General features: G+C 39.4%; 1 protein-coding gene across 1 annotated transcript in view; it reads left to right on the top strand.

Moving 5' to 3' along the window:
* Positions 1-8,104: 8,104 nt before the first annotated feature.
* Positions 8,105-12,941, top strand: part of GADL1 (glutamate decarboxylase like 1) — a 135,582-nt gene continuing 130,745 nt past the window's right edge. The window contains exon 1 of the mRNA XM_055806581.1: positions 8,105-8,189. The gene's annotated coding sequence lies outside the window, so the exon portion shown is untranslated. The remainder of the gene's footprint in view (positions 8,190-12,941) is intronic.

The following is a 12,941-nucleotide window of genomic DNA, read 5'->3' as shown; positions in this document are numbered from 1 at the left end:
TTCTCCTGGTCTTTTATCTAAGATACTTTATCTCATTTGTTTCATTTTCTACGTACAAGAGACAGCAATAGGTCAGTCTCTTGAACACTTTTCACTGCTCTGTTGTGTTGATTGGCAAGTTTATTTTGTAATAGTTACCATTCAGAATCACGTTTTCTAAAATTTTGTTTAGGATCAAAATAGAGCATTGGTTGACTGTGCTTTAGAAAAGGGCAAATATTATAGGGCAAGGACTAAACTTTCAACAGAGGGTAAAGTTTTAGGACTTGCTTTCTGTTTTTAATGCATAGCGGTTATATATAAAGCAGAGGGGAGAAGTTCCATGTAACTGTGGTACCTTTGTATACCATGTCTTCATACAATGATTACCATTTTAGAGAGTCATTCTCTGCTGTTGCTATATCTTGTCATCTTAGCCACAAAAGTTCTTATTACAGGTAATTTGCAGAATAACTTAATTAAATAGGTGGTATTTGTTAACACAAGTTGACTGTTAATCAGGGCTTAAATGAACTGGAATGTCTTGCCAAGACCTGTTCCAGTCATATACATCATGAACATATAAATATCCTTGTACTTGTGTTACCTCAGGGTATCTTTCTTTATACACAGTTTTACCCTGCCTCTAGTGGTGACTACATAGCCTTCCTGTAGATCCAGGAGTTTACTTTCAAAGAACAGGGGAATACCTGGAGGAAATAATATGTACAATTACTCCTATTACAGCAACGCAAACGATCAGAATTCTTTTGCAATACGTGCTTTGTATACGTGAGGGTACAGTCTCTGCCTCAAATGGTTTCCTGTCTAAATAAGCACAAGTAGGCAAAAATAGCTATTATTGTCCTCACTGACAAGAATTGAATAAAAGAGTAATTTACTGACTAGCCTTAGGTCAAGCAGGAAGCTAATGGCAGTGCTGCCGATTGAATGTAAGTATCCTTATTTCTAGTGCAGTGCTTTATCCAAAAATACGTCCTTATCTGTTAGACATCTGAGTGAGAACATCCTGCAATATACCCTGGCATTGCTTTCTCTGGAAAACATTCTCCTAGTGCTAATCTTAATCTTAACTTTTTTTTTTTTTTTGAACACCCATAAACCTTTGTACTTCTATTAAATTCTTGGAAGAAAGAGTGAGAAGTGGTTAAAGATGGTATATACAATAACTAAAATACTCTTGGGAGTCAGTTCAGTTTTATTGCATTTAGTCTGCTCAGCCAAGTAATATATATCTAGTTCCAGGTACTTGCTTGTTGTCTCAGTTTGTATAGTGTTGGTAGGAAATTGGCACCATAGATATTCTTTACAAGAAGGAATGATGTACGTCCCTACATAAAACAATTTTGAACAGCTCACAGGAGCCGAAAAATGCTAGTTACTTTTCCCTTTGATTTTCTGCAGTGTTGAGGAGCAGCTCCCAGGATATTTGTTGGCTGACCTTGCAACCTGGATCATCATGATCTGGTGTTACTTCTTGCAGACCAGTTGACAAGCCTAAGTTTGGATGTATTAGAAATGTGTGAACACCATCTGTATGTGTACATTAGTGCAGCTCTCTTGTCCTTTCCCTCCAGCATACAGCCTTAAGTCCCTTGGTTATTCCTGCTGTGGTTTGCTGAGGGCTCCATAACTAAAGGGTGATGTTAAAGAGGAGGGAACAACTTTTTCTTGTCCCATTTTGGTCTGAAGAGACCTGCCCACACACAGTTCAGCAGGCACTTTGCTGTGAGGAAGGGATCCAGGGAAGAAAAGCAGTGCTGTGCCTCAGTGTATCACCTCACTTACACATCCTTTGCTTATGACGCGGAATATCCCGTTCAACCTGATAACACTTTTACAACATTCAAAGAGGAAGGCGTAGTTTTCTGCTACCAGACTTACAGAGGAGATGTAACAGCTTTTATCGGGTTGTCATAGGGAATTTCACAGCCCAACCACCTCAGCATGGAGCATTACCCACTCCGCTGTTAGCCAGGAGCTGCTACGGAGCACAGGCTATCACAGTCATCTAACATTTGTTTGTTATGCAAATATCTGCAAGAACCAAACAGAGAACTTAAAATATTTTTGCCACCTGTCTGGTGTAGGGCTTCAATGCAAGGGAAATTCTTTGGTGGACCTTTTAAACTTTGATCAACTTCATTAACTCTGTTTCCTCAAAAGGAGCAGCAGTTGTTCCTGCCAGTCCTGTGTCTGCCTCACCACTGGGCAGGTGAAGAGTAAGCTGAATGATTACAGTCTTCTGCCTGATTTCATCTAGGTTCTTCTAATGGGCTGACCACTGTGTTATCTCATGACTTAATAATTTGACAGAATTAGTAGCAACCATATGGGTGTTAGCTGATGGACTGTAATTCTGCCTAATCATAAACCAGGAGGTAATGCACGTGAGTCTTTGTTAGCTATTGGATTGTAGTGATTTGTAGGTTCTCTTGGATGTATATGGATATATATGAAAATAAGATTGCCCTTAGGACAGCAAGGATATTTTACAATATTGTCTAAATCCTCTTACAGATACTGAACTCTAAGTCCTGATGCTTTATCTCTCTATTTTTATATCATGAAAGCAAGCTGTCTTTACGACTTTGAGGAAACATTATTATACCACTGTATAAATTCGCATTAGGCTTGGATCTTGAATGCTTTAAGAAGTTCTGGTTCCTTCCTCTAAAATAAAATGTAAAATAACTTTAAAAGTTAGAGAGATGAAAAACCAAGGTAATCACAGGTATTGAAAAATTTCCATAATATGAAGAAGTTGACTATGCTAACACTGTTTAGCCTGGAGAAAAGTTGACAAAGGGACAACACGCTGGAAGTCTGTAAAGCCTGATATAAAGAAGGTGAGTAGAGTTCATTGTCCTTTCCAGTGTAAAACATAGGAGAGCTCAAACGAAATCAGAAGGTGGTAGTTTCACAGCAAAAAAAGGCACTTCTGTGTGTAGTTGAGTCAAGAAAGTTATCAACACAAGATGCTGAAAACTGTTCTGGTTTTATGGAGCAGTTGACAGACTCATGGAAGCAAATCCGAGTAGGGCTGCTGAAGAGAAAGTTTTTACCTCTGACTCAATAAACTGCAAGAAGCTGGGGGCAGTATTGTGGGTAAATGGTTCTTTTCTTCCACTCTGCTCTAGGCAGAGGGGTACTGGCCAGTGGCAGAGTTGATGATATGGCAGAGATGCAGCACGGTACAGCTCTTCTTCCCATCCTTATGTCCTGGAATCAATATCACTGCTACAATTAGGAAATTTACTCTGATTCTGAGGTGAAAAGCTCTATCTAGATATAAATTTCACTTTCTAAAAAAAAAAAAAACAAACCCCCTCATGAAGACTGATGCCTTTTTTTATAAGCGAATTAGAATATAGGTAGCTGTTGAATGTAGAAGAAATAATGGTGAAGCTTTGAAAGACTAATGCCGAACTGTACAGGCACCTCTTCAAACATGCCCTTTCAAACGTTTCCTTGTCCTATACAACGGAAATGTCAGCCTTCAGGGTTGTCCTGTGTCCCCAGATTGGATCTGCCAAGACACCTAGATGAGTTAAGCGTCCACTTCTTGCTGAGGTTCAGCAGAAGGTGGCATCTTCTTTGTTTGACCTTCTGGAAATCCTTGCCTGGATGCCTGTGTATGGTGCTGTGTCTGCAAATTAGAATCATATTATTTGGGGCACCTGTAGGAAAACTTGGCCAGATACCTTAACAAGGCAAAGATTAACATTCATCTGGTGCACACATCCTGGAATAATGAGAGTCTCTTCCTCACAGAGATACAGATCTGAATAGCAAACGCTTTCTCCTTTTGTTTGGATTTGCTATTCACCCCTGCTTTGATTTCATGTTCTGTAAAGATATTCCAGAAGCATTTTTCTCACTAATGACTAGCTAAATGTAAAGGAAAGACTAAATCTTAAATCATTCCTCCATACCTGAGCTATATCTCTGAATATGTTTCTGGATTAAATAGATTTTTCTTCCTACAATTCATTTTTTTTCCAGTCCTGCTAAGTCTTTTGTAGTAATTCTAGAGGTACAGCAGCATGATACGCCTACCCATTGCTGATTTTCTACATGGCCAAGAAATGACAGGGATTTAATGCTGGAAATATCTTTGGAGACCAAATCAGATATAAAATAAAAAGAATCCTGGTATACAATTGATCCTACAGAAGTAACCATTTCCTAGGCATCACTGTTGTATACAGTAGGAAATAGGTACAGCTGTTTCCTTAGAATAAAACAATTTGTGAAGCCTGTCATAAAAGGCTAAGAGAATACCTTCTCTTCTTCACATCCCTTTTAACTGCCTCCATAAAATTTAAGCTATTGCAATAAAACTTGGGGAAGTGCTTTCACTGGTGAGCTCTGTTTGACAGTACTTAGGAGATTACTTTGTGCTCAAGACCAGTTGGAATGTTTGAACATAAAAATTATGTAAAATTATCTTTATTTTCTGGCCTCTTTTTTTTTTTTTTAACTTAAAAGATCTGTGTGTGTGTGTCTTTTTTATTTTTTTTAAACGGAAAGATCTTTAAACAGTTCGCTGCCGCCTTGGCATTTCTTCATTCTGCTTTTCATTTCATGTGAAGTCTCCTGGGCTCTGACCAGTTCAAAAAGCAACTTTGTAGTTTTCATTGTATTGGAAACGATGCTCTTTGTCTGATAGACAACTGCATTCACACTGCTAAGCATTTGGACTGAACTTTTCATTTAACCCTACCGACTTCTTTTTCTCCTTCTCTCAGCATTGTCTGTATTGTATTTCCTACCGTGGCAACGTATCTTCTGTTTCTGAAGCGTCTGCATTTTTTCTGTGATCCTAAATGTAGCTTTGGTGCACGGTTTGGGATCTAATGGAGATGTGCTTTGTGTATGTGCTGTTGCATATAATAACCCGAGGCATTCATATCAAAGCCAGTTAAAAGGTGGCCTATGCCAGCTGAAATGGAGCTTTGTTACTCTTTGATAGCCGGTAGGTGACTGATACGATGTCAGTCTATTTACTAATGAAAAAAAATGTGCCAGTAAGTCTATCAGTTTTGTGGAAACGTTAAGCAAAACAGCTAAAGGATGAATACAGCTGGAGCTTGAATAACTCTCGTGTTAGTGTCTCTGTGTCAAAGTTGTGGCAAGTTGATGAGATGGTTTGGGAATTTTTCGATATGCTCTAAATACCTTTGTAGTATCACACTCAGTGGAGTACTGGGCATAGGTCTTGTTAGTTCATGTGCTTAAAATTGCACATGTACTTTGGTGCTGCCAGTCCAAAAGCTGCAAGATTTTGCTGCTGGATTTGTGGAGTGGATGGAGGCTGTGGGGTGTTTCCATGAGGCTGGCAGCTTCTTCCTTGGAAGAGGCGGGGAATAGCCGTTGGGGCAGCATGTTTTACTCTGCTGATCAGACATCTGTACCAGCCCAAGGTCAGAATCTGAACTGTGCCAACTACCTCCGTAGGAAAAGAGAGGACAAAGTACGTGTGCCCTTCATCTGTACTCAGACTGGGACTTACTGCCGGGATGCAGAGACATCCCAGCTTGTGAAGCTAACTCTGACTCAGATCTAGCCCCCATGATTGCTACTTTCGGGCCACCCAGGTCCAAATAAATAATGTTGTTGCTTAACGAAGGAAAAAGCACAGTCCTTGGGCCCATGTGAAATGTACTGGCAACGTGCAATCTTTCATAAGTAATTGATTCGATTTAATCATAGGGAAATGTGAAAAGGCAGAAACCTTTTAAATTAACAAAGTGATGAAATATTTGTGTATATATAAAATAGAATGAATTTAGTATCTTTCACAGACAGCATGCAATATTTTCATTCCAATATAATTTATGGCATTTGAAAGAAATTATTCTCTCTTACCCATATGTCTCTTTTCTACAGCACTCAGTTTTGAGATATGTATGCATTATAATCTTAAACACTGTATTATATTTGTTTAGGTTTTATCTGTGCATGTTGCAAGTGGGTGTATAAATGTCTCCTGAATGTTACCAGTTACAGGCCATCTCTTGCTTTGAAACAAGTATGCTAATACTGTACTAGAAGTTTCAAGTTCAAATACACAGTTCACAGAATGTGATTCCAAGATGCCAGAAACCCTGTTAAAAACAAGCTTTTCTTTGCTGCTATATCTGCTTGCCTAAATGCAATCTGTAGACCACAGATCTCACATTTATTCATGTTATATCAGAGACATTTCTAGTGTAGGCTACAGAATGCCTGCACAGTGCCCTGCAGAATGTATATCTCCTGGGTGTCAAAAGAAGCCATACTTTGTTTTTACCCATCCAATAACGAACCAGAGACTTGACCATCCTCTATTACACCATTCTTTTGTAGTCAAAGGATGAGAACATATTCCACTATACTTGTCTGTACTTGCACGGTGTACAGAATGATTCCATACTATGCTATAATTAAGCAGAAGGCCCAGTTTATCTTGAGATGCCTTTTAACTACAAATTACAGCTCTTCTCAGATTGGGGAATCCTGTGGTCTGCTTGAGATTCAAGGGTCTGTGAGGAGTTGAGGCGCAAGAGGTGAAAGTTTGAGAGTAGTTTAGAACAGCCTCAGGAATACCCTTTCCAAGCAGACATGAGCAGCTTAAAGGAAACAAGGAAACACTGATGTTTGGAACTGGGAGATATTGTATTTATATGCATACTTGAAATATAATAAATATAAATTATTAGCTATATTTACCACATATTAATAAACATATTAGCTATATTATATTAGCATGATGTAGTTGTCGCTTTGTACATAAGCCTGATAAGGACTTGCACAAACAGAACATTTTTTTGCCTATGTGCATAGTTATAATAAGATATTTAACCAAATAACCAAGGAATGTGTTTATTAATCATACAAAGCAGGTGAAGACTAGTTCCTTTTGTATGCAGCTGCTCTCATGGAGCCTTCTGGACACAGAATAAGTGAAGATCATGAAAGGGCTCACAGAACTGATATTACCCTGTTTCTGTACCCTGCCTATTCTAAAGCTTACACACCTCAGAATGCGTTATTACTAAATTATTTATTGATCCTGAGTAACACATGTCAACACGTCTGTGAGTCTGATTTTATTTATGGGGTGGTTCTGAAAGAACAGTGCAATTTATGTATCTATCCAAGTCACTGGAGAAAATTTCTAATTCCATATTCCTTTCTGTAATGGTTTAAAATTCACAAGTATTTCAAAATTTTTTTGCATTTCTGCATGCAGTGTTTTTCAGCTTCAGCTGACCAAATATTAACGTGAAGAATGTACCTATTCACCCTATATTTCTGATCTCCCAAGTAACATGATGTAGTACATTTGTTTTCTAAGCAGCATACTACAAAGACTGCAGAAGCTACTCTAGATTTGAGAAGGTTCACGGGAGTGATGATGATCACATTTCGTAGAGTGAGCCTATACTCTGTTAGATGAAAGGAGCAGACATAAGAGGCAGTCTGAATTGAAGAGGATGGTGGGAAGTGCATGGATTTTTAGGACAGGGATGTGCTCATCCATTTTCTGATTCCATGGCCAGCATTTTTTCCACTATTTAAATGGTCCCCTGTCTCTGGCTTCCCACTTGTGCTTTCTTCTCTGAGATCTTGTGTTTCATTTCTTAGCTCAGGTTTGATTTTGTGGACTTTAAAAGACCAAAGCATTTGTTCGGAGAAAGAATGGCAAAAGACAAAGACTGGAAGGAGAGGGTATTTCAGGTAGGCAAAACTGTATGGGAAGTAGGGATGATGAGATGATAAGGAAATTAAGGCAAGTTTTATAGAATTCCCGCTGCTGCTGCCCATGCTGACACCTTTTTATTATTAAATCTTGTCACTTCTTTCCAGCTTAGTCTTCCTGGGATGCAGTCTACCTGCTTTTGTTGATGCTCAGCCCTCTTCAGTAGCGTGGTTGGTGTCATTGACGTTTACCCAATATCAGAAGCGTCTCACTAGTCTTCGGTTCTCTCGATTCAGAATGTAGCTGCACTTGGGCTTGTCTGACTGTTATGATAATTGCATAGAGCCTTTCTTTGCCTTTCCTAATAAACTGGCTTATACAATCTCTCTGTCTTCCCAAAATCCCATAGGTGCCTGCAGTTCCAAGGCATTGGTTTGGATGGCAGGTTGCAGTTTCCTTTTCTGCATAGAATGCAGATGAAGCTTTTGCTGTGTCTTAACAGGTAAGTACCTCCTTGTACATGCATGATAATTTCTGAGTGATATTCAGCCTGCTCCTTGCTGCATTTGTGGGAGAGTTTATAAGTGGAAGCAGAATCTAGAGCCACATTTTATTTCTCTCAGTTGGCCTCAACAGTTGTTGGTTGTGCATTTCTTATCTTTTCTTGTAAAAATAGCAAAGCTTTTGATTGACATCATTACACCAGGAAGTCTAGAACTATGTTTAACTCTACAGTGCATATGCAGAGCTATAGACAAAACATAGAGCATCTTGACTGTTTTTCATGATCTTTATATTCTCCCATCCTTGAAGAAAAGTGAAGGAAAAGCAATGAACTTCCTTTGGAAATTGTACCATGCTCATAGTAGCCATAAGGACTTCTATAAATAGCCAGATAAATTAAAAATATATACCTGAAAACATTTACATAATATTTTCTAAAGTAATATTAGCAACATATTCTTTTTAGTATTAATAAACTGTTGAAGATAATTTTTTGTCATATAAATTTATATATTGCTACCATTATGCTGATCTTAATTGATTCTCTTATAAGATCTACAGTTGCAAATTCTGTATTCATAGCATGCTAATTTCTTCATTAGCAATTATTTTATGGCTCGTTTTAACTGTGAAAGGACAGTTTCACTGGCTTTTCTTTTCCTTTCTGTTTCTATCTTTTCAAAAACACCAATATGGAAATTCTTCATGTCAGACTCCTGGAGAGACTTTCTTGTCTCCCTCTTAGCCTTCAGTCTGTTAGCCAAGCAAAAGTGATTCGGAGGTCATATTGTTAATCCTCTGCTGCAAAGCTAGTCTGCATGGTGCTGCTTAGCTACAGATGTCTCAAGTGTGAAGGTCTGCAATATACAGAAATGATGATGTTGTCAGAATTGTTATTAGCACTGATTTCTGCATTTTCTGCAGAAGTTAGTGACAGAATGACCAACTGACAGGCAGCCCATGAAAATGTGTGTCGTCTTATACGCAACAGTCTTCTATGGTAGAAATCAGGTGCTTGTCCCAAGTAGATAAGGGAGATACACAGCAACAAAAGCACCAAAAAGTGAGGACACCAAACTGCTCACTGAGAGCTTTGTGCATGGGAGGGTGTCTGCTGTTTCCCTCTGTTGTGGGTTGGGTTTTCGCTGGTGGTGGTGGAACTGACATTTTTTGCAGCTTATGTAAGCAAGTTTGTTATAAAGGGATTGGTATTTGCTGGGCAAAACTCAGAGAGCCAGCATTCATCTTTTTTGCAGGGTGGTAGGTGGAAGCACGCTTTCCCTGTTTTCCCTCGCTTGGTCTGTGTGGACTTGTTGCCCTTGCCATGTGTGCAGTACTAAGTAGAAACAGTATTCGTTGATGAACGATCATGCTTTATGCTAGTAAATGTGACTCTTTTAAATTACATTTTTTTTTCTGCCTTGCCCTGTCTTTTTCATCTAGCTTCCCTAAAAGCAAGAGCAAAAATCTGAAACATTTGGCTGGTTGTGATTTTTTTTAAAAATGCTATTTAGAAAATAGGTTCACTAGCCCATACGTGCAATATATGCCTTTGGTAAACAGAAATGTATAATCCACATTTCAGTTCATTTTTTCCAGCAAGGAGATTTTTGAAAAGAGCAGAGCAGGCAAAGCAAGGGATTGTTTTATCAACCACTTTCACACTAAGCATGTGATGTTTTTCTGACCAGTAAGAAACTTGCTTTCAAAAGGCACTGTCAAGTTCCCTGAGATTCATTCACTCCTGCTGGCAACGTAAGCTTGAGACAGTAGTGACAGGCTTTCTTCCAGGACACTGTGTATCATACAAAATAAGCTTCCTTCAACTGGAATGATATTTGAGTTACAGTAGCACCATGAAAAGCAATGGCCATTTAGATCAGCCAAGCAAGAAGTATGCAGGATTTCTGATCAGCCATGTACAGCTCCTTTCAGCCTTGCTGGTGATACTTTCGGTAGGCAGCATCTGTGGGGGGAATCCTGCAGCTGAGCATCCTTGGTTTCCTCTCCGACAACAGAATGCTGCAGCAATATTGAGGCACTAATTATTTTTGCCAGAAGGGTCTCATTTGGCCTTTGATTTTGAACTAACAGTTAGTAGATGGGGCACTTTCAGAACTGGGTGTGTTTTACAGCACTTTGCAAATGACTGCCTAAATCACAGATACGGTTTGCAGTTGCAGTGATAAAAAACATCTCCCTGTTGACTTTCCTCATTCAGGATATGTGTTCACAAAAAAGGCATTTTTTTCAATACAGCGAATGGTGTATTGGCATTGATAAGGCGAACTTTACGGAAAGGAATTGGGTAAATGTTATTATCGTTGCGTTACAGGCAGAAACTGAGTTTACATTTGGCTGCACAAGAGGTATATCTACAGGGAGGAGCAGCCTGAGGCCACCCTGTACAGTCTGTAGTGGGTAGAGAGTCTGGTATGGACTGGGGTAGCTGGAGCATGTCGGGCTCCGTGGCTGGGTCGATACTGCAGAAGAGACTGGGGCCAGGGAATGAGCTCCTGGGGCTGCTGATTATCCCTCGTGCTTAATACTTGTTGTGCAGCCTGGCACTGTTTTGTGTTGTCGGGCCCGGGCTTGTTTTCCCCACCCTCAAACAATATCCTCGGACGCTTTGCACCTTCAGGGCTTCTGCTGCACCACAGAGTGTGCAACCTATAGCCTCAATTTTGTGCTGATCAAATGTTGTTTTGATGAGTTGAGACACAGCCATCACATTATTCAAAATGCTCTGAACTGAGAATAATATGCAGTGAAATAATGTTTATGCATTCAGGCTATGAGGTGACTACAGAAGACCAAAGGAAAACCTTGGGCCAAACATTATGTAGAGTGGCTAGGCAATGTCACTTGGGGCCTTGAGCTTTATTTAGCAATATGGATAAAGTCTGAATCCTCAGCTTAGTATATCTGAGCTGATGTAAGATGCTGTGTGGTATGAAGTGTTACCTGCGGTCATTTTCTAGCAGTCATCTCATGAACGGGCATGAGAGCAAGAGCTGAAGTTTAGGACCTCCAGACTCCCAAACTTTGTCCTTCTCATCTCCAGAAAATGCTACACTAAGACACTGTTTAAAAAAAAAAAGCAAAAAAAAAGCAGCATCTAAAGAAGGTAAAACTATGGTCCCTGCTGACATACTGTTTCTGTCGTCTCATCAGTTCAGTGGAGGATTGCAGTAGAGCAGGACTAGTTCTGCTCTCTGGAGCCTCTGGCAGCTCTGACTTTATTTGCAGTAGAAGTTGGACTGAATTCTGAAGTAATAAGAAATTGAAGTAAAATGCATTTCTAAAACTATGTGTTATGGATGCATGAGGGATTAAAGAGTTTAAAAATAATGATTTACTCAAGTCAGCCTTGAGGATCAAAGCTTTGGCTTCGCTCTTGTCTCAGGGTGGACTTGGTACCTCACGGGATAGTTTCATGGCTCAGTGCAACACAGATAATTTGGCATTCAAAGCTGTCAACAGCATGGATTAATAAAGCATTTACAGTATCTTTAAAGTTATTATTGCAAGCCAGCTCTCATACTCTTCCTGAGTGCAGCTGTAACTGTTCATTTCTGAATGCAAAGTTTCTGCCTTTTTCTTTACTTTTTTTCTTTAGGGAAAATATCCTTGAAAAGATGGGGATAGGCGATTAAAACCAGCAGGAAATGTATAAGGGAATTGTTGGTGGTCTAATCAGGGATTTAGAGACTCCAGCAGGGGAGAAGTATTTTATAAATTTAATATGAGGGTAAATATTATTATCACCATTTTGCAAATCCAAGAACTTATTCAAGATCATTATTCATAGCCCAGGAGTTTTTGTGTTTCGTTTCTTAGCTAACTGCATCATGTCCCCGTCTCCAGCAGAAGGGCAGAAAAATGCATATGAACTGAACTTCTTAGCTGGGATTATCTCATAGGCAACCTTAAATTTTGGCAGCAAGTCAAAGGTTTACAACACATCAGCAAATGAAACATGAGGACAGTTCATGGTACTGCTATCAACTCTCTCTCTATCAACTTCTAACAAGCAGAGGTCAGAGTAATTATGTCCTTGTAACTTTTGGGGTCTTTGTAGCAAATGAGGCAACCAAACTGCTATGGAAAAGCATTATAATGCTTGGGTAGTTTCAGCACAATGCAGTTCCTTTGCAAGGTTCCATGGCCCTCGCACAGCAAGCTCATGTCCTGCTCTCAGCTTGCAAGGAAATGCTCTGATGGTCAGCATGCCTGGTTCCTCGCCCTGAGCCTTTTCCAAAGTGGGAAATATCTTAATGTGCTTCCTTGCCACACGCTTGCTGGAACAGAGTTCCAACCCTTTCAAATTATCAGTTCAGTCCTGGGTTAACGTTGGACTTGATGATCTCAAAGGTCTTTTCCAACCTAAATGATTCTGTTTCTATGATTCTGTGATCCTGTGAAATGGGCCTCTGAGGAAATGAATACATTGCATATGGAACACCTAGACTTTGCACAGGTTTGGTGCCTTAAGCAGAAGATGCTATAGACAGACCCCTGGAGTAATTGAGAGATGTTGTACGGATAAAATTTAACTGCCAACTTCTAGTGTGCATATGAACATTTAGACAAAACGAGAAAAAAAGCAATGTGACTAATTATTATGAAAAATGATATTCGTGTTTTGTACAATTATGACTATATTAAGCCTATTTCAAGCAACCAATATGCAGATCTGATTCAGGAGAGATTAATTGGTGATATGAACACTTAAGCTGTATAATTTACG

Source organism: Falco peregrinus, chromosome 5 (assembly GCF_023634155.1).
Source record: "Falco peregrinus isolate bFalPer1 chromosome 5, bFalPer1.pri, whole genome shotgun sequence".
NCBI lineage: Eukaryota > Metazoa > Chordata > Aves > Falconiformes > Falconidae > Falco > Falco peregrinus.
This window is presented reverse-complemented; position numbering and strand designations above follow the sequence as displayed.